Raw genomic sequence first — 21911 nt, forward strand, 5'->3', positions numbered from 1 at the left:
TCTCATTTGAAAAGTGGCTTTGGAAGGGCAAGCGACTGGAAGTGCCTAGTCACCAATTGGAGAAATGATGCTTGCTTACAATTAAATTAAGTGCTGCAGGTGAACCAGAAAGCACTGCTTGAGCAGACACAGATTTAAAACCATATGCACAGACACGCGCACACATACACACCAACCCACTGCTTTTGACGAACAGCAGAAAAAGACAGGCACAATTGCCTTCCTGGTGTACTGAGGGTGGATCAAAAACAACTGTTGTGCATTCCAGCCTTTGAGACCTTGTCAAAAAAACAACAACAACCCATACTTGTGTTGTGGCAAGCTAGTCATGCGCATCAGGCCATGCTCTTGAAGATTTGAGACAATAGTGAATCTTACCAAGAGTGGCTGCCCTGTCAAAATCATTCCAAGAACAGAGCATAGAATGGTCCAGAAAGTCACAAAGAAGTGCAGAACAACACTCAGGGATCTGTAGACTAAAATCAATGTTCATCATGTTACCATCAGAAAAGCACTAGGTAAAAATGGGATTCACAGGAAAACAGCAACCTAGAAGTCATTGCTTACTAAGAAAAATACTGATGCCTGTTTGCAGCTTGCTAAAAAGCACCTGGGTGATTACCCAGACTTCATCCGTTCTACAGACAGAAGGTTAAACGTTAATATTTTGGGAGGGTTATATGCAGTGCTTATATCTAGCAGAAAACAAACACTGTGTTCTTCAATAAGAATCTCATACCAGTTGTCAGATGTGCAGATAGTAGTGTTATAGTTTGGAGATGCTATGCTGCTTCAAGAACTGGACAACTTGTTGTAACTAAAGTAAAGAAGGCATGAATTCTGGTTTGCATCAAGGAATTGTACACAATATTAAGTCATCTGTGTATCCACTGAAGCTGAAGTAGGCGATGGAACAAGACCATGATCCAAACTATACAAACAAGTCCACCAGAAAATGGACGAAGATGTTCAAGGTTCAGAGTCAAAATCTAAATCTATACTCTATAGACAAGTTTTGGCAGGACCTGAAATGAACAGTTTAAGGCAGATGGCCCTCAAATGATACTGGAATGAAAGAGCTTGCCATAAAGAAGTGAGCCAAAATTCCCACTCAGCAGTGTGAAAGTCAGTTTATCAAGTACAGGAAATTTCAGAATAGTTAACTGAAGTGAAAATTGTGTTAACTGGCCTTATGGGGCAATTACTTTTTTGCACTGACATATCACTGGATGACTTCTTTATAAAATCCATAAAGCCAACACAACACTTTGTTTTTATTTGTTTACCTAGACTTCTTGTCTACATCCCTGGGACCCAGTCATAGCTCAAGTTACCAAAGAATTACCAAAACAAAAACAAAAACCCCTAGAAAAACCAAGAGGCAAATGCTTTTAATGGCATGTTAGCATTATAGAAAACCAGTAGCATCTGGTAGTAAGAAGTAAGTGCTTAGAGGTTCCAATGGGTCACTTGCAACAAATTCAATTTAAATATGCATGAGATTCTAATTGCATTTTCTTCTCATTTCCATAATCTTATCACCAATTATTCTGTAAATTTTATCCGTAAAAACTCAGCATTTGAAACACAAACTAACATTCCATCTATAATGCTTCATCCACTTCAACCAATCCCTATCTTTCTTCCTAATCTTTACCCATCTTCTTCCATAAAGGGGTTAACTTTTAAATACAAAGAGGGAACTAGAGAAATGGAGTAAAATTAAGAGAGATCATAGATACAGATGGGAAAAGAAAAGGCTAAAGTTCAGGATGTTGTCAAGGCACAAGACTGGGAAGAGAATATAACTATTTTAATGCTCCTTCAATCCGCTTGGCCTATGATGGCTACTTGATGGTGCTAAGAAAAAAGTAAATGATAAAATCAACACACATGCCCAAAAGGAAGACAAGATTTTAAAAAACAAGGATAATGATTTGTATTAACTAAACAAATATGTATCTATAGATGTAATTTTAAAATAATGTATAATTTAAATAGTAATTCTATTTAGCTGTGGGGTGGGAGATAATGATGCTCTGAGTCTGCTGACTCTTGTTGTCCATACTGATTGATTATTTATATGGCTACCCATCTCCCAGAAACGGCTCTAGGCCTGGGTGTCAAACTCGCTGCCCACGGGCCAGATGCATCACATGCTGGCCCCACCCCATCCTGGTTTAGCGAAGGGGAAAAAAGTCCTGATACATCGCGTGACATTGCCATAATGATGCAAGTTTGACACCTCTGCAGTAGGCAGTAGATTTAAAAACTATACCAATTTAAAAAAGAATAACCCATGACATCTGAGGCAATAATATGGTCCAGTCCTAAAATCTCATCTACTAAAGAGCTTGCCTAATTTGACCCAAAGGCCTGGAGGAACAGCCAGGTCTTCAGAGCCTCATGAAATGGTAGCAAGGTCAGGGTCGTCTGGATTTCTGGGGATGGCGTTCCACAAGACAGGTACTGACACAGAAATCGACACAGAAATTGACATAATTAGTCAATTTCGAGTTCTAGTTATTTTCAATGGACTGGACTGCATGACCTAGATATAGGATGCCTTCAATCAGATGACTATCCTCTGTAAAGTAGAACACATAGTCATCATACTGGACTGCATCCAAAAACAGAACACCCTGGATGGAATGGGAACGATCCAGAGCTCAGAGGATAATCATAATATTAATCAGTCCTAAGTTGTTGTTTTTTTGCCAAAATGTCTATTAGATCATCCCTATTCCCAGCTGTTATTCAAAACAACCCTTGCTGTTTTCATAATTGGATGTGCCTCTCATTCACCATGGCAAATGCTTGACATCGGTAACAATTCGAGGCCACTCCATCAGGTCAACCTGTATTAATTATCTTAAGTCTGCAAAGTCCCACATAATAGCATTAATGGTGGTGCAAGAAAGAATGGCTCTTTATTGAAGTCCATGGTTGCTGGGGAGCCACCAATTAAAAGATATCCTTTCTGAAATATGGAATGCAGAAACTGGAGGGGGGGGTGTTTATTTATTTAGGTCTGGGATATCTGAGCTCTCAGACTCCCTCGGTAAGGAGAACTTATAAGCATGTAGAATGCTTGGGAGACTTCACCGTGAGAGCACCATTAAAAGCACACCGCTAGACTTTCATTGCTGACATTCTGTTTGTAAGTCTATCAGCAACAGCTACTTAAAGGGCTGCATTGCGGTGGATATGGCTAAGCAGAGAAATCTCTGGGGCATTCCCTTTCCCATTAGTGGTTCTTGACAGGCTTATCTGGTAGCAGACAGTAGCTGCAGTTCTCTGACCGTCTGGGTCTAGCAAGATCAGAAAGTATAGGGAGCCATTCTACCATAGAGATATACCTCCAAACTCTTCTTTCTTACAGTGAGTGAAAATAATTTGCAAAACGTCCAATTGATCTAACGCTACATCCTGCCTTGACAGCACTCTGCTGGCTTGAAGGCCGCAGACACCTTCCTCAGGAATAGCACTACTTAGAAAATACCTAAGGCGGTCAAATAGAAATGCATGAGGTTAGTTCTATGTCTACTGTGGGCATCTTGCCATCATTCTGTTGCCAGTCATGTATCTGACCATGTCTATCTGAACAAGCAGTTGTAAGCAGGTAATTGCATTGTCCAGATGTGCACATTTTTCCCATCAGGAAGCATCTTATTTTCCTTTCAAAGAGTCGCTAGCTTTGCTGCAGCATCCACCTATACTAGTAGCATTTTTTTGTTTTTGCAGAAGCCTTTCACACCACCTGTCATCCTTCCTTCTTTAATCTATTCATCACTCTCAACTCCGTGAAAGTTCCTTTCAACTTGTTTCTCCCTTTGCTTATTCTGAATCTCCTAACCTATTTTGTAGCCTTTTCAAGTTCCTTCTTTTTGTTCTCCACTCCTTTTCAAATTTTGCAAACACAGCAGAGTTAAGCATTTCTAAAATAAAAGAAGAAGAAAAAATGCTGGTCCAGCCCCTGCATACCTAGTAGTTTTGAAATACCAAGACCACTACGACTGTAACCCTATACCAATTTAACTTGGAATGATTCTGATATAACTCAATTAATGCTTGCATCCTTGTATAATCAAACTTCTTCCACATGAATTGGGCAATAATTCCTACCTCTCAGTCAGGCTGGCTGGGACAATGGGAGTGTAATCTACCCCAGCTGAAGGGGGCATGTAAAAGGATACTGTAAAATCTCCAGCCAGAGGTTGTATTTGCCGGTTCTCCAAACTACTCAAAATTTCCACTACCGGTTCTCCAGAACTGGTCAGTACCTGCTGAATACCACCAGTGCTGTTGGCCCATTCTATGAACCAGAGGTGGTATTCAGCAGGTTCTGACCAGTTCTGGAGAACCAGTAATGGAAATTTTGAGTAGTTCAGAGAAACAGCAAATACCACCTCTGACTGGAGATTTTACAGTATCCTTCCCCTGCCACGCCTACCAAGCCATGCCCATAGAACCAGTAGTAAAAAAAATTTGAATCCCACTACTACTATGAACATCAAAAACACACAAAAGCATTGCTGGTTTAACTCAAAACCTATGTTTAAAAGACCCTAAGACAACAAATGAAAAAGACTAGGAGAGTATTAACATAAATAATATAATAATCATAATCTGGCAAGTTACCAAATATTGTCTTACAATAAATTTATGGGGGCCGGCCACTTGACAGTATACTTTTGGGGGAGGAGAGACATACACATATATCAGATGTTATCTATGATCACTGTGTATTCATCATGCACCTGGTCTCTGTCATCTTTAGTATCTTGAACACATTCCTATAACCCAAAAATCCTTGGCAGTCCTCCTTAGCAAATATAGACTGTTAGTTTTCTTCAAAGCCTCTGCAGAATATCTATTGTTATAATACAATATCTTCTATATAATTTAAATCATTTGAGGGTTTTTTAAAGGGATTATCAAGCAAACACCATCACTTCTTTGGTTAAGCATCAACATAAACTATATTATACATACAAGAACTCTAAGGTTTCTAAGTCAATATAGCCTTCAGAGATTCTTTGAATAGAAACTTCCCTGACCTACATGATTGCTGTAGTAAAGTCATAATGTCAGCTGTGGGGTAGATATTATAAAATAGCATGTATTTTATGTTCATACATATCCTTTCCACTCTCTGGGTGCCTATTCAAGTTCACACTAACTGTGTGAACCACATAACAAGTGGTATGGCATGTTAGCACTGGAAGGTATGAGGGGAGAATAGCCAGAAGTTTGTCCAACCCAGTCATCCATTTCTAAAGCTTGAGAAGGGGTGGGAGGTGCTGGTTTTGGAGATAATTATGTGATGAAGTCATCAGGAAAAAAAAATACGCTGAACTGCTGAGTCATTGACTACTCCTGGGAAATAATGGGACTCTTACAAAGGCTGAGTAAATCATTAATGTCTTGGACAAAAGGGTTGGGCTGCACCTACATTCTAAATTTTACTTTTTCTTCCTGTCCACTGATTATTCATATGTCTTCCATAGCATAGTGATGAGATGAGGTCATGGCTTTCTTCTATTTCTCTTTGGAATGAATTCATAGCTGAACAGAGGACACTAGCTGGAGTCAGACCCCCCCCTTTTTTTTTTTTGCATCTTTTTTTCCCATTCCTGCAGCCAGCAAAGGAAGAAACTATTTTCCACTTGTTTTTTGTTTGTTTTTTAATGTTTATTAATGAGCATCTGTAGTGTAAAATGTGCCGGCAGTTTTATGTTCCAAGAAACTAAGCAATTTGCCTCCTGTAAATTGTACTTGGTTTTTCAGGTGTTTGGAGTCTTCTGCAAAAGAGTAATAATGGTGCAAAACCAGGTTTCAGATCTTTGCAAGAAATTTGCAGTAGGCGAAACATGAGGTGCCTGCTTTCCAAGGTTTTCTCAGTAGCTCATTTCCGAAACTCGCTTTCTTCTTCCTGTCTGTTCTAAAAGGACATAATAATAAAATGATTGTGACATAATAATAGAGTGATTTTGACAAGAATCTGTATTTTCCTGTGGCTTTGCTTTTCTAGCTCTGGCCAGCAGGTAGGTCTTTGTATGTACAGAACACGCCGCCCCCCCCCCCCCAAAAAAAACCCCTCAGTGTCCTTTCTGCCAGCTTTCACCAACTATTAACCTTTAGATATATTGAATTATGACTCCCTCTCCTCCCAGCAATCACAGGCAGTGACAGCTGGGATTAGCTGATGGAAGTTGGGTCAACACAGGTGGAACACACTGTTTTGTGGAAAACAGTTTAACGCAATATGTATGTTGTGCATTATCTATGCTGGGAGACAGTCGTGTTTACATGTTCAGAAGACCAAAACTGAAGAGATCTCCAGATGGCCGTTTCCCATCCCTCTCTTTCTCCATGAAAGGAATTCATCTTTTTAATTTAATCTAGTGGCTGGCATAGGTAAATGGGAATGCTACACAAAAGTCCAATTGCTAGCAGAAAAATTGAAAACAGGCCAATTGGGGAAAGTAGAAAAGAAGAACATAACTCCTCAGTGCAACGTTTACTTAAATCTAAGACATTTTAAAGCTTTTCCCAATATAATGCCCCAACTATTTGTTTGACAGAGAAGATTTTTTGGACATAACCAGATATATGTCCTCCTTTGCATTTTCTCCAATAATGAAAATTCTCCTTTGAAAATTCAAGTTCAGAGAAGCTCTGCTACATTTCTAGAGCCAATAGTGATTTGGCTTTCAATATCTTAGCAATTGTATATGCACTACTGATCTTCCTTAACGCTGCCAGATATCCACCAATTCACTGGGAGATGTTTTTAAACACAGATTGGTGTGGTGCTGCCACTTTTACAGCCACTGGGAAAGACTTCTGAATGCTGGTTTGTCCCCTTGCCACCATATCATAACTACTCAAAAGGGCTTCTGAATGCAATATTGCGGGCTTTATGATTAGGGATCTGCCCTGTCAGATCCTCAGCCTTTCTGACTGGAAATACACACACAAACACCATAAAACCAATATAGACAAATGCATGGTATTCGCATTTTTTTCTTTTTACAAGGGCAGGTATGAAGGTATTTTTGTCAATTCTCAACTTAGTTATCTGGGATGAGACCAGAAGAGCAGTCAGCTATTGGGCAACTTAAAAACAAGTAAGATAAAGCTGGTTGAGTAATGGTCTCCCCAAAATTTAATTATGCTCATGGTTATAACACTATAAATATTAGCTTAGCGGTAGAAAAATAAATAGCACGAATATATTCCAAATACACTTAAATAGGTGTTGTAAAAGCTTGAGAAACAGATGGATTACTGATCTGGAAAGCCTCAAAGTTTCCAAAAGGGAGTAACTATGTTAGTTTCTTTCAAAAAAAAAAACACCAACTAAAAGTCTTACTGGCATCAAAACTTGCACAATAGTACATTTGTTAGTTGTTAAAGTGTCATAAGGCTCTTTATTGTTAATTCTAAGTATACATTTGGGCTCTAAGCCATAATTTCTTTCTTATTAATCTGTTTGATGGATCTTGAGCATTTAGGAAAAGATAACTCAGGAGAAATCCTGTAACCTCAAATTTTATCCACTGTTGCTTAGAACATTGCAGTTAAGTCCATTGTTCCTGGTCAGCCCACAAAGGGTATGATGAGCCATAAGTGGGGAAGGAGGAAAGAAGAATATGTCTTTGACATATTGCTCCCTCCAATGGCAGTTTTGGCCAAACTTGAAATGAGTCACATGTGGGAAACCAAGCCTAGCTTTAAACCCTGGAGACAATTCTGAAAAAGCCAACTCTGCCTCTGGAGTCACCTCATCCCTAGCCACAGACAGAGGAATAACTTGGGACAGTCATTACTGTTAAAGCCTATACATTTGTGGTTATGTATGATCTGTGCTAAGGAAGAAAAGGAGATAAAAAGACAATTTATAGTGCAGATTCTTCCAAGTTAAGATAATATATATTTGGCTTCTTCAAGCTGGAAAAGAAGGAAGGGAGGGAGGGGTTGGAAGGAAGGGGTTGAAAGAAGGAAGGGATAGGAAGGGATAAGAAGGGGAAGGAAGGAAGAAAGGAAGAAAGGAAGGAAGGAAGGAAGGAAGGAAGGAAGGAAGGAAGGAAGGAAGGAAGGAAGGAAGGAAGGAAGGAAGGAAGGAAGGAAGGAAGGAAGGAAGGAAGGATTTCTTCTTCTCTGTTAAATGTTTTTTCCATGAATGTGCATGCCAATTATAGGATATTACATTAGGAGTTTATACTGTAATCCTAGGCATGTTTGCTTTACTGAAGAACTGATTCACCTCTGAAAAACTGAGCTTAGACTATCTCAAGAAAAGAGTGCAACACTGCAACCCATTTTCCTTTCCATCCTCCCATGGAGCTACAAAAGTTTTAAAAGATTTTATTCGTATGAACAGAAAATAAGGTCAGATTTTAAAAGTTTATTGTTTTTAGAGAGTAGAGGCTTGGTTTCATGACACTTTCCCAGGGTTTGGTTGCTTTGATTTCTAGTCACGCCATGTGTCACGGTGAGCTGCCTCCAGGTTTGCATTACTACACTCTTCTGTGTGTGGTTTCAATTGGACAGCTTTCCAATATTTTTGTTTAGTATTCAGAAGTCTTTAATCAAAACTCTCTTTTTTTGTTTGTGCAAGAAGGGGTTGTTGTTGTTTTTCTCCAAACTTGTTTTGCTGGTTTGCTTTAGGAAGTTCCTCACAAAAATGAAACTGTAGAGCTTTCTACAAGCATTGTTGCTGGCTTTGTAAGCATGGCAAGAAGACTTATGGATTTGACAGTTAGGCTTTTGATTCCTGGAGATTCAAAGCATGTGAGAATGGGATGGTTGCTGATACTGGTTTATCCTCAGCATTATGTTTAGAGAAAAGTTTTGTTGGTGCAGGAAAGCCACAAAGTTAGAAGATATTTCAACAATGTTTTGTCCATGATTAGGAGAAAAAGATTGGCAATGTCCCAATGTCTTCCTTTGTTGTTGCAAAAAGTATTGTCATCTACCTCAAAACATCCAGGTAGACAGTGTACCTGAATAAATAATTTTGTGCCATAAAATGATACTGTTTTATCAATAGCTGGATGACTAGCTCAATTGGATCTATCTGTGAGCAGGATTTTTTTTAAGTGTCTCCAATTATGCAGAGTTCATGCTTTTCTTCTGTGGGATTGGTGTATTAATTTCCATTCAGTTCAATGAGAATAGATTCAATTAGGCAGAGAGTTAATTTTCAACACAGTTCAAAGATCTTATAAACCACCAGAGTCCAGTTTTAAAATGGTGGCTATTCCAATGTTACAAATAAATACACTGCTCAAAAAAATAAAGGGAACACTTAAACAACACAATGTAACTCCAAGTCAATCACACTTCTGTGAAATCCAACTGTCCACTTAGGTAGCAACACTGATTGACAATCAATTTCACATGCTGTTGTGCAAATGGAATAGACAACAGGTGGAAAGCATAGGCAGTTAGCAAGTCATCCCCAATAAAGGAGTGGTTCTGCAAGTAGTGACCACAGACCACTTCTCCGTTCCTATGCTTTCTGGCTGATGGTTTGGTCACTTTTGAATGCTGGCGGTGCTTCCACTCAAGTGGTAGCATGAGATGGAGTCTACAACCCACACAAGTGGCTCAGGTTGCGCAGCTCATTCAGGATGGCACATCAATGCGAGCTGTGGCAAGAAGGTTTGCTGTGTCTGTCAGCGTAGCGTCCAGAGCATGGAGGCGCTACCAGGAGACAGGCCAGTACATCAGGAGACGTGGAGGAGGCCGTAGGAGGGCAACAACCCAGCATCAGGACTGTTACCTCCGCCTTTGTGCAAGGAGGGACAGGAGGAGCACTGCCAGAGCCCTGCAAAATGACCTCCAGCGGGCCACAAATGTGCATGTGGCTGCTCAAACAGTCAGAAACAGACTCCATGAGGGTGGTATGAGGGCCTGACGTCCACAGGTGGGGGTTGTGCTTACAGCCCAACACCGTGCAGGACGTTTGGCATTTGCCAGAGAACACGAAGATTGGCAAATTAGCCACTGGTGCCCTGTGCTCTTCACAGATGAAAGCAGGTTCACACTGAGCACATGTGACAGACGTGACAGGGTTTGGAGGCACCATGGAGAACATTCTGCTGTCTGCAACATCCTCCAGCATGACTGGTTTGGCAGTGGGTCAGTAATGGTGTGGGGTGGCATTTCTTTAGGTGACTGCACAGCCCTCCATATGTTCGCCAGAGGTAGCCTGACTGCCATTAGGTACCGAGATGAGATCCTCAGACCCCTTGTGAGACCATATGCTGGTGTGGTTGGCCCTGGGTTCCTCCTATTGCACGACAATGCTAGACCTCATGTGGCTGGAGTGTGTCAGCAGTTCCTGCAAGATGAAGGCATTGATGCTATGGACTGGACCTCCCGTTCCCCAGACCTGAATCCAATTGAGCACATCTGAGGCATCATGTCTCACTCCATCCACCAATGCCATGTTGTACCACAGACTGTCCAGGAGTTGGAGGATGCTTTAGTCCAGGTGTGGGAGGAGATCCCTCAGGAGACCATCCGCCACCTCATCAGGAGCATGCCCAGGTGTTGTAGGGAGGTCATACAGGCACGTGGAGGCCACACACACTACTGAGCCTCATTTTGACTTGTTTGAAGGACATTACATCAAAAGTTGGATCAGCCTGTAGTGTTTTTTTCCACTTTAATCTCCAAATCCAGACCTCCATGGGTTGCTAAATTTGATTTCCATTGATAATTTTTGTGTGATTTTGTTGTCAGCACATTCAGCTATATAATGAACAAAGTATTTAATAAGAATATTTCATTCATTCAGATCTAGGATGTCTTATTTTTGTGTTCCCTTTATTTTTTTGAGCAGCGTACATTATAGAAGCCTAGTTCTCACAGAGGTTATATAAATGTGTCTGAGCTATACTGAACTTTTTATATGCATATAGAATGTTGTTTTATTCAAGAAGATATGCACCCATCAAAAATTGCATTTGTTTGGGGGTTTTAGTTTCTGAGAATAGTTCTGAGTCATTCTTCTGCTCCCTCCCTCAATCATTTGAATCATATTGCTTCTCTTGGCCCAGAAAAACATAATATATTGCTTATTGCTGTTATAATGTTCCCAAGGTTACAAAGATGCCCCTCGACATGGGTGAAATTTTATGGATTTTGTTACACCATTTCTAACATCATCTTGAGTTCAGTTCTCTTTGATCCCAATGAGATCAGCAGAGCAACATATTCAAGGAACTGTATAAGGTTGGCATTGTCAACATCCAGATGAAATTAGAATATGTTTACTTTACTATTTTCATCCATTTTTGCAGTAACTAAAGTCAGCAGTTATTTCTCCTTTCCCCTATATGGTTGTATAATTATTTTCCAGGATTTATTTTGTTAATTTTTCCATATTGACCTCTCTGTACTTCTTGGATGGCCATTATATTTAAACTTGCTTTTCTATAGATTATGTTGCCATAACCCAGAGCCTTATGGCTCAAAGACTGGTTACAAATTCACAATTTTGTATAAGAACAACCCATTCTTTTTATTTTTTTCCTTTGGCTCTTGAAACTTTTAAGGTCAAGATTGAATTGCTTGAATATAAGGCTTTATATGGAAGATGTAGATCTGCAAGCTGCCTCAACTAACTACTTCACCTTGTGTACTTGAAGCATCTCAGTGAGCCATGTTACTCTATCAGCCTGACCATTTCACTGAGAGCTTGTTCTGCACATGCAGAACAAATAGTTGTGGCTATTTCTCCCAGATGAAGAGAAGCAAGGTTCTTTTTTTCCCTTTTTTCAAAGGTATATTTTTTGCTTTGTTTTGCTGCTTTTTTTCCCATAGGTATGTTTCAATGTACACCTCAAAGGAGCCAAGGGCTCCTTCTAAGGTTGGAACACACTTGGATCCTCTATAGTTATTCTGAAGACACTCTATGTAAGTTAGGATTCATTTCATATTTTGTAAGACAGTTTTGCTTCATTTTTTTTAAAATGAACATCCCCAACAATTCCCATTCAGGTTTAGTGAATGCCAACCCTCATGTATTCAGTCTATGGACAATTCTACGTCAAAAAATTTGACTGTGACAGATCTGTTGTCAGAAGTTGAATTGTTTGCCTCACACCAAACCACAAACTACCTAGTCACATTTTAATCTAGTGTATTGCACAAACTCAGCCCATGTGGGTTGTTAGTGGTTTGGTGTGTCATGTGAACCCACAAAATTGAGTTAATTTGATAAATTATGTTTGTTAGCTATGGATACATTTATAACACAGATACAATTTGTCTGACCTGTCAAATTGTAACTTTCTTCATTATTATGAATCCCTAAGCTTCTTCTCTTTTTCCCAGCTCTGATTCCCACAGCATTCTGCATGGGGCTGCTTTCTCCAAGCTCTCATTCAGCAAGGCAGTGATATCTATGTCCTACAGACTCTTTAAGTTACAATAATTGACCACAGTACAAAATGACAGATTCCAAAATTTGGACAACCGTTTACCCAGAAGTTCCAATTGTTGCAACTCCCATATCCTCATAATAGTCTCCAAAACTATTATTTACAGTTTTGTAATCATTGTGCATTTAAGTACCTAATTCCTAATTCAATACAGCTGGCCTCAATCATTCTAAAAGAGTTTCTGAGCCTTTCCTAATGCAGGGCCCTAACCAGGAATAGTTAAGCTAAACTTTAACAATGAAATAGCAGTTTTTAATCCTGATTTCTCCCTTTGCTTGCACTATGATGGAATACTGTACTCCTTCTGAGCTCAGTTAAATCTACAGCATGGATGGGAACTTTTTTTGTTTTAATCCAAGAGCCATATTGGATGAACTTGTCCTTAATTTTCCAAATGCCGTGAGTGTTCAAGAGCCTCTTCTATCTCTCTTTTTTGTTTGTTAAAAAAATTGTTGTGCCTCTAGAATCCTGGGCTCTTTTAAAATCTCCAACTTTTGGTTCAAATGTAAATGTTCAATTACAAGTGCTCCTATAGAATGTTAATTATTATTATTTAATTGTTTTGAATAATAAGGCAGGACTTTCAACTCATTGGTTGTCCAGGTTGGACAAGCAACTATCAGCACCTTACATTGCACTCAGAAGCAAACCACTAATCAATTGCAAGCATGACTGATCATCTTTAGTGGCTCCTATTTCAATCCAGGAGGAACACCCCACTCCCCAAGTTGTTACCCTGCCCTCTGTGGGAGAACACCACCCCAAATATAGGGTGGGAATCAGCAGCCACTCCATTTTGCTGAGGTTGATTTTTAACCTGTTTATCCTCATAGAACCCCTGACAACCTCCAGTAGACATATAGAACTGGGTATCACCATTATGTGCATGTGCCCATCTTAAAACTATAAATTCCAGTGGCTTCTTGAAAAAGTTAAAAATACTGTAATCAGCAATACCAAAGGCTGCTGAGATGTCCAACAGGGCAAGTGGCGGGATGTCACACTCACTCCATTCAGGATCCACTAGAAGCAACTGCCTTAGCCACTCAACAACAATGGCATGTTCATATCATGAAAATAAGCCATTTATTCATGACTCCTTTCTGGATACGAACCAATAGTTAATATTCATTTATTTTTTTAAAAAAACCTTTCATTTTCTTCTAATTAGAGTTCATGGAGTTTTAACTTACACAGAGAATGAGAGAAAGAAAGAGAGAGAAAAGGAATCTTATTCCTTGGCTATTTTGTGTGGCTATAAATCTCTAGCCCTATCTATTCATCAGTGCACAATCAAATTGTAAATCAATCCTGAGAAATTCAGTCAACAGTCTTTGTGTGTGAAGTTGGCTTAGATCATACCTGCAGCTGGTTTCATGAAGGGGGAAAAATGTTTTCATATAGAAGGGGGGGAAATGTCATTGTGTGGACATTTGCTCTCTCTTGTTTGGTGTAGTATAAATAGACCTGTAGCTAATTGTGTATTTCATTGAATTGTTTTCTTTTCTGTAAATGTAAAGAGTAAAACCCATGCCTAAAGCACTCTGGGATTATACTATTATGCTTTACATACCTCTTGGCTTTTTTATAAAAGTGCCAGAGCAAATACATGCACGAAGCCCCATCTGTAGGACACTGTAGTCACGTACCTGTGGTTTTATGCAGTTCTGCACCTTGATAGTCACTGCCGTGCAGGTGCTAACAATGACTTTATTGTCTGCCCTTCTCAATTTACAGAGATCAAAAGGTGAAATAGCATAAAGTAAGAAAATACCATCATCCTATCAGAGAAACAATCACAAACAAGTACAAGGATATGGGTATTTAAAATAAATATTACCAGAAGTAATACAACAAATATTAGGCAATGTATAAAATAAGACTGCTTGTTGCCTGGAGATTGTTGTAAAAGCCCTGTGAACAATAGGAAAAACACAAGCTGTAGGGCTATTGCTTGGTTTAAGTGTGGCATGACTCTCACTTAGTAAGAAGAATGACTAAGGTTGCAAAGGAGAATGAGGTTAGATTGTGCATAAGTATATCTAAAGGCATCTATCTTCCTGTGCTTGTGAGAATCTTTGGAGTCAATCAGAAGCAACATTCAGTTGTGATAATGAATAGTCTGAACAGTAAATAGGTCCTGATATCGCAGACCTTCAGATTGAATCTCTGACAATGGCAGAGGGAGAGTAAATTGAGAAGCACATGGACACTGTGGATTGGAGACGAGTCAGAGTGAATGACTCTACCTTCCAGCTCCCTATAAAAGTCCAGTTTCAGCTACATTGAAACTGGACTTTTATAAGAAGCTGGAAGGTAGAGTCACTCACTCCGACTTGCCTCCAATCCTGAACCAACTTTGCAAGGGACACTGAAAAGCCCTAGCTGGGATTCGAAAATATGTAAAGGGTAAATAAAGCGTAAGCCTCAAGCACTCTGTTTTATCAGATGCTTACTTAACAGTATGCCTCCTTGGAGAAATAATAAATAGCCTTGAAGATCTATTGGTTTAATAATGTTCTTAATTGCACATGAGACTAATAAATTGCCTGGTGTTATCTGACTGGAATTGTAATACCAGCTTAAATGGGTCTTTAGTCCAATTCAGCAGGTTTTTCTTGTGTTCTAACTTGCTTTGCTTATTGTTTCCAACCATTTTTTCCTTAATGAGTTTCTACTTATATTAACTGTTATGGCTTTGCTGTGACAGCAAAGTTTAGACATTTTAAGTTCACTTTTCCAGATATGGTGAGCACATTGAACAAGGTTGCAATTTCATTGTACTGTTGTTTGATTTATGGCTTACTTCTGCTTTGTACAACTTCAGTGTGGTGTACTTAAGGCTTCTTTCTTTCCTTTTCCCTACCTCTGAGTTAAGCAGAAAGATTAACTTGCCCAAAATCCTTGAGCCAGTTTCTGTGCCTAAAGTCTCCCAGTCTCCCAATTCCTGGTTCGACATTCGGACCACCGTAACAAACTGGCTCACAAATGAATACGGTGGGATGTGAAAGCAATTGCAAAGATTTGCAACACTGTTTGTCCTGATCTGACACCATTTGACAATGATGGATCGTTCTTTTTGCTGACAAGTAACTTGCATTTGGTCTAAAGCAAAGAATTCTTCGACTCTTGCAAGGAGAAACCTCATGGTGACACCAGGGTGAAAATGCTGAGGTAGCAAGCCACTGGATTGCAGCCACTCTGAGATCTTCAGATGGTTCTGTTACCCATCAATTATGTGTTATCTGTGAACTAGGATAATAGTGCTATGCCTATTGCTAATCCTCATTCTGCAACAATAGCAAGGCTGATGAAGGGTGCTGTCCTTTGTACCTGTTGTGACTACCTATAGAAAAGTACCCTCATTGACACGTCACAAGAATGGATGAGGGGCTACATGAAGCAGGAACATCAAAATATGTTCATCTTGCTTCACCTTGTATTATTCTTCTGTGCCTTGGAACTGTCAGCTAAGATACTTCTGAACACTGGTTTAGAGCTGTTTTAAAATATCCATCAACTTGTGTTCATAAGATACCTGTGTGAGAACGGCAAGCAGACTGACATTATGAAGGTAGGTATTCAGCATCTCTTACAAGCCAAGCTCAAAGGCCAGTGATTGTAGAAGGAGGGGGCTATACCTGCAGAAGACCCTAAAGGTGATGGCCAGAGGGAGCTGGTCAGGTCCCAGCCCTACTCCATGAGCAGTAGTTATCAATGAAACAAGCAAGAAGTAATTCATGGCTACTGATTATTTACTTCTAGAGCAATGTGGTGACCTAGTGGAGAAGACACTCACCTCCCATAAAAGAAGGTTGAGAGTTCAGTCCTAGGTACTGGCAGATGTTTCTCTCCTAAGGTGCAAAGAAAAAATAACTGCTGCAAACTCTGCATAAGTGTCAGAAAGGGCATCCAGCCAGTAAATGCTCAGCTCCAGTGGTGGGATTCAATTTTTTTTACTACCGGTTCTGTGAGTGTGGCTTGGTGGGCGTGGCAGGGGAAGGATACTATAAAATCTCCAGTCAGAGGTGGTATTTGCCAGTTCTCCGAACTACTCAACATTTCTGCTACCGAACTACCGAAAGTTCTGCTATCTCCAGAACTGGTCAGAACCTGCTGAATACCACCTCTGCTCAGCTCTATCTAGTTGTCCCAACTCTACCCTGAATAGGAACTACAGGCTTGTAAAAAGCGGGGAGGGTTATTACTGTTATTTACCTCTACGATTGGTTGATATGCTGCCTTTCATTCAGGAGTTCAAGATGGCATTTTTAGCACTCCCTATTTTCTCCCTCAAACCCAAGGTGAGCTGACCCAAGAATGTCTGAAAAGGAGAGGGGAAAAAAACACATTAAAGCTGGAGCAGCTAAGGAAGCCTTTAAGCTGCTTCGGTTAGGAGTTTATTTATTTATTTATTTATTTGATTTGCCAATTGTTTACAAGATAATGAGTATAAGCGTATACATAGTTGTGAATACATTAAATGGGTACATATAAGAAAAATAAAAGAATAAGAGAAACAATAGGACAGGGACGGTAGGCACGTTGGTGCGCTTATGCACGCCCCCTACAGACCTCTTAGGAAGGGGTGAGGTCAATAGTAGACAGTCTAAGGTTAAAGTTTTTGGGGTTTGGGGAAGAGACTACAGAGTCGGGTAGAGTATTCCAGGCGTTGACCACTCTGTTGCTGAAGTCGTATTTCCTGCAATCAAGTTTGGTGCGGTTTACTTTGAGTTTGTATCTATTGTGTGCTCTTGTGTTGTTATGGTTGAAGCTGAAGTATTCATTGACAGGTAGGACATTGCAATGTATGATTTTATATACCATGCTTAAGTCAGACCGAAGACGGCGTAATTCAAGGTTTTCTAGTTCTAGAATTTCAAGTCTGGTGGCATAAGGTTGGTGGTATGAGAAGGGAAAGGAAATTTAAAAATGAATTACCAGAGCATATTTTGTGCAGAGGAAAGTGCCCTGTGGTTTTCAGTTATGTGCTTCTTTCATTTAATTATTTGGAAAATGACAGAAAGACTTTAAGACATAAGACATAAGAATTTATTTGTCATTACACTCGCTCGCGGGTGCAATGAAATGAGGTGCTCTTCCACAAAGTAAAAACTGGACAAACACCACTAAAAGAAAAAGAAAATTGAACTAAACACAACCAACCATACAATAATCTCTATGCAATTTAAAAATGTAAATACCCCATTACTCTCAGCCATTTAAGTTCCACAAAAATCTTATGACCCTGCATTCAAACTCAAACTGCACTTGGATAAAAACTGTTCTTAAATCTGGTCGTCCTTGTTCTTAATACCCTAAATCTCCTTCTCGAGGATTTCTTCTTGCAAGAGGAAAAACTAGGAAATAGTAGGAAAGAAGCCGCTTCTTAATCTTGGTCACTTGGTTAAACCCGTTCAGTCCCCCCAAAAATAGCAAGGAAAGAAATATGCATTTGGGCATGAATGATATGTTTTTAGCAGGACCTTGTTCATTTATAAAAAGGACTCCTGTGCAGCTCCCTAACATTTTGGTGGCATCAGTCCCATGAGCTGCAGTTTCTAACTTTGCATCAATACCTATAAATCAGTACGTGCATATTTTATGCAGATAAATTTCTTTTATTCTTTTGTTTGGAGAAACACATGTGACCAGTACTCACTCTGGAGGAAATTATGAGTGAACTCTCCTTAGCCTGATTTGGAATGTCAATTAATTGCTAAGGTTGTGTAGAACTCTGAAGAGTCACCTTGATTTCACACTGATTTGGTCCAGGTTCCCCTTTGAGACAAAGCACTGAATCAAAATGTCATTCCCCTCCAAAATGCCACGTTGGATCAGTTCCCTTGCTTGAGCCCAGACACTAAAAGAGCAGCTTATGCAGAAATATTCCTTTCTATCAGATGGAAATGGTGACCAAATCAAGCTGTCCAGGTTCGAGGCTTCAATTGGCTGTGTGTGTGTGCGTGTGTGCGTGTGTGGACTTTTCTGGGTTAAAGCATCCTCTTTTTTCAGACTGCTGTGATGGTCTTGCTCACTGTGACAACTCAAGGCAGAGCAGAACCCCTTTTGCATGGGCTTAATAATTATGGAACGTTTCAGGGCTAAACTACACGATGTAAGATTTATATTGCACACCTTCCATTTTTATTTCAGAGTAAATGTGTGGTGACTAGAACTGCAGTATGCAGGAAGACTTCATCCTTTCCCTCAACCAGATGTATAATAGCACATTTTCCAAAACATACAATAACGGGAAAGTTAAAAACTGCTGATAGTAGAGGATTGTTGTTGTTGTTTTAAAAAAAGAAGCACGTGGCTGGGTAAAGAGAAATAATGTTGGAAAATGGGGCTAGAAATCAGAATTACATTTTCCCCTCCTCACATGTAGCAGTAAGTGTGCAGTATTAAAATGCAAAGGGGCTTCATATTCAGTGCAAGTAGACTCTCTGAATCTGTTGGCAACCTGTTAACAGGAAGTGTTACAGAACAGTGATAGCACACAACTCTCAGCTGAACGTTAAAATGGGAGGGGGGAGATATTTCCAAGGATGTACTCTGCACCAGTAAATGTTGGCACATCCATGATATTGGTTCAGCATCTGTAGGCCTGGCCATACTGTCCAATTCCATGGTAAAGAGTCACTTGGACATGTGGTTGTCCTTATCCAAAAGCAAAAAAGTTTATTTGAATAGAGAGGAAAGAGGAAATCGCAATAATGTACAGATCCCAATAGAGAAATTTCCAAATAATAGGATGCCTGATTGTGTGAGTTCAGTCACATAGCTATTAGTCTACAAGCATAAGCAACAGTCAAAATGAAACAATTAAAGAAAACCTCCGCTCAGCAGTGGTAAATGATGTTTTTTACTTGCTGGAGGACAAACTGAAAAGTTGAAGGACCCTGAGGTTGCAATGGGCAAACCTGCTGGGGAAAATAAAAGAAACATCTTTTTGAGCTTAACTCCTAGTGATGTCATGGAAATCATATAAAAGTGGTTTGCCACCATCATCGGCTCCTTTCTCTTCTGGATTTTTCCTCCCTTAATTTCCTGGTTAGATCAACAGGCCTGGTACATCATGGCAATCTTCTACTCAAATACTAATCAGGGATGGGCCTATTTATCTCCTGTTTTTACTTATTTTCCATTATGCTTTATTATAATTTCCTTTCACTATTGCTGCATATGAATATTACATCATAAAAAGATGCTGGCAATTCATGTCAGTAGCAAAACTCCAAAGAATATCTATGACACCTTACAGATTTAATGCAACTTCACACTCAAAAGTTTGGATGACAGCAAAGACTAAAGCGTTGAAATAAGATGTAATAAGCTAGACCAATCATCCTGGATAGGTTCATTAGAAACTTTTGCAGTGTTATTACCAGCAGGTAAAGCTGTAAAGCATTGTGAAGCAGAATCTAAGTGCTATGGCTTCTTTTCAGCACGAAAGCACATTAAATATCTGGTTATACTTCTTTTTCCCCAGTTGCAATAGGTACATAATTCCCCCACCCACCCATCTTTTTCTGATGCAATTATTTCCCTCATTCTACAAAGAACCTGCCTCCAATATTACAAGGAGACAGATGTTGTATTATCAGGGCTCCATCAAAGTTTGAGGTATCACATAAGCCTTCTTCCTTTGTGTGGGAATAAGCATCTATGTTTTAAATGTCATCTGGAAAGACCCAGGAAGATGCAATCAGTCAGAGGACTTGGAGGTTCTCATCAGGCTTTTTCCAGATGTTTTGGGTTTAAATAATTAAAAAAAGACTTTACCTCCTGCCATTCTGGTAAATGAAGCCCACATTTATTTTCATCAAGATTCAATTAAATACTTCCCTCCTCACCACCTCCTCAAGACGGGATGATGTAAGCTTTGAGGCCTGAAAGATACCTCTGTCATAGACTGCTTATTCTTTTCCTTCAGAAATAACAAAGGCAACAGCCAGCCATGCATCCTTCCCAAGGAGCTCAAGTTTCTAAAAGCTCTTCAACCATAGCTGAGCCCAGGTTTCCAAGAGAACTGACACCTGAAATATCATAGCATTGAGGGTGTCAGTGGCATGCCAGAAGCGATTAATTGTAGCACAGATTCACAGCCAACCCTGAAGGGCTTCTGGCAGCCCCCAAGGGGAAGTACCAGTAAAGCTTCAAGAAACAGTTGATGAGAAATTGTGTGCAACCCAGAATCACTTTTGGTGAAATGGGTGGCTATACAAACTTGATTAATAAATAAAAGTGTTTCTTCCATAATGCTGAACATATCTGGATTCAGCTAAACCACGTGCATATATAAAAAATGCAGATATAATGAATTCAGAAGCTTCTTACCAGAGGTGGTATTCAGCAGATTCTGACCAGTTCTGGAGAACCAGTAGTGGAAATTTTGAGTAGTTGGGAGAACTGGCAAATACCACCTCTGACTGGCCCCACCCCCATCTATTTTCTGCCTCCCGAGTTCCAGCTGATCTGCTGGGTCTTCTTTTGTTGCCCTGCACAAGAGAATGGAGCTGGAAAGCAGGTTAGTGGGGTGGGGAGGGAATGGGGATTTTAAGGTATTCTTTCCTCTGCCACGCCCACCAAGCCATGCCACGTGCACCAAGCCACACCCACAGAACCGGTAGTAAAAAAAATTGAATCCCAACCACTGCTTCTTACCATATCAGAAGTAGAGCCAGTTTGGTCTAGGGATTGAGACACCAGGCTACTCAACCACAGTGAGTTCAAGTCTCTAACTTAGCCATGAAAGCCAGCTGGGTGAACCTTGGCTCCAGTTACTCTCTCTCAGACCAAACTACCTCACAGAGTTGTTCTGGGGAAAATAAGAAGGTGTGTTGGATATATTCGTTACCTTCAGTTATTTGTAAAAAATAATAAAGATGAGGTAAAAATAAATAAATAATAAAAAATATAAAATTACAGGAAAGAATACCATTTGCTATCTTTGGTTTCTGATACAACAATGCAAAGGGAAAATTGAAGAAGCAGAACAAACCCTAGAAAAGATCGTGTTGTGTTTTTTTTCCTACATGCCACTTCCAGCCTGGCATCCCTGAGAAACAGGATCTAAGGAAATGCATTGACATTTGGATTCAGCGCATCCAAAGCTGCCATAATCCTAATATTGAAATTTTGGAAGTTTTTACCAGTAATGTCTCTAGAACAGAATAACTGAACAGAAATTCATGGCCTACAACTTTGAAAGCTTCCAAATTCTTCCAAACACGTTTTCCTTTTTAAAAAAAAATCTTAAAGCTTCACATAATTATTGCCTTCTTCCTGTCCTCAGTTTGTGATTTATGTCTGCCTGGCCCATCCCTTTGCTCTTCTTCTAAAAAAAAATTGCTTGGAAGGTAGAGTATCTGGAGTCCAGCTGCATTAGTGCCAACTCTGCCTACCACTGAAACTCCTGGTTATAATTTAAGGGGAAATGGATCA

General features: G+C 39.8%; 1 long non-coding RNA gene across 2 annotated transcripts in view; it reads right to left on the bottom strand.

The window, feature by feature from the left end:
• Positions 1-5714: 5714 nt before the first annotated feature.
• The window catches only part of LOC148132060 (uncharacterized), a 46570-nt gene continuing 30373 nt past the window's right edge, over positions 5715-21911 (bottom strand). Inside the window, exons 2-4 of one of the 2 annotated variants that reach the window (XR_015747281.1) lie at positions 21132-21285; positions 16670-16785; positions 5715-5928 (exon numbers count right to left, since the gene is read on the bottom strand). This is a non-coding gene — a long non-coding RNA (uncharacterized LOC148132060). Of the gene's footprint in view, positions 5929-16260; positions 16316-16669; positions 16786-21131; positions 21286-21911 lie in introns of those variants that run through there. The other variant, XR_015747282.1, reaches the window with a different exon arrangement.

The sequence above is a fragment of the Notechis scutatus genome, chromosome 2, assembly GCF_049901735.1.
Source record: "Notechis scutatus isolate UNSWTSFEM ecotype Mainland chromosome 2, rNotScu1.2, whole genome shotgun sequence".
NCBI lineage: Eukaryota > Metazoa > Chordata > Lepidosauria > Squamata > Elapidae > Notechis > Notechis scutatus.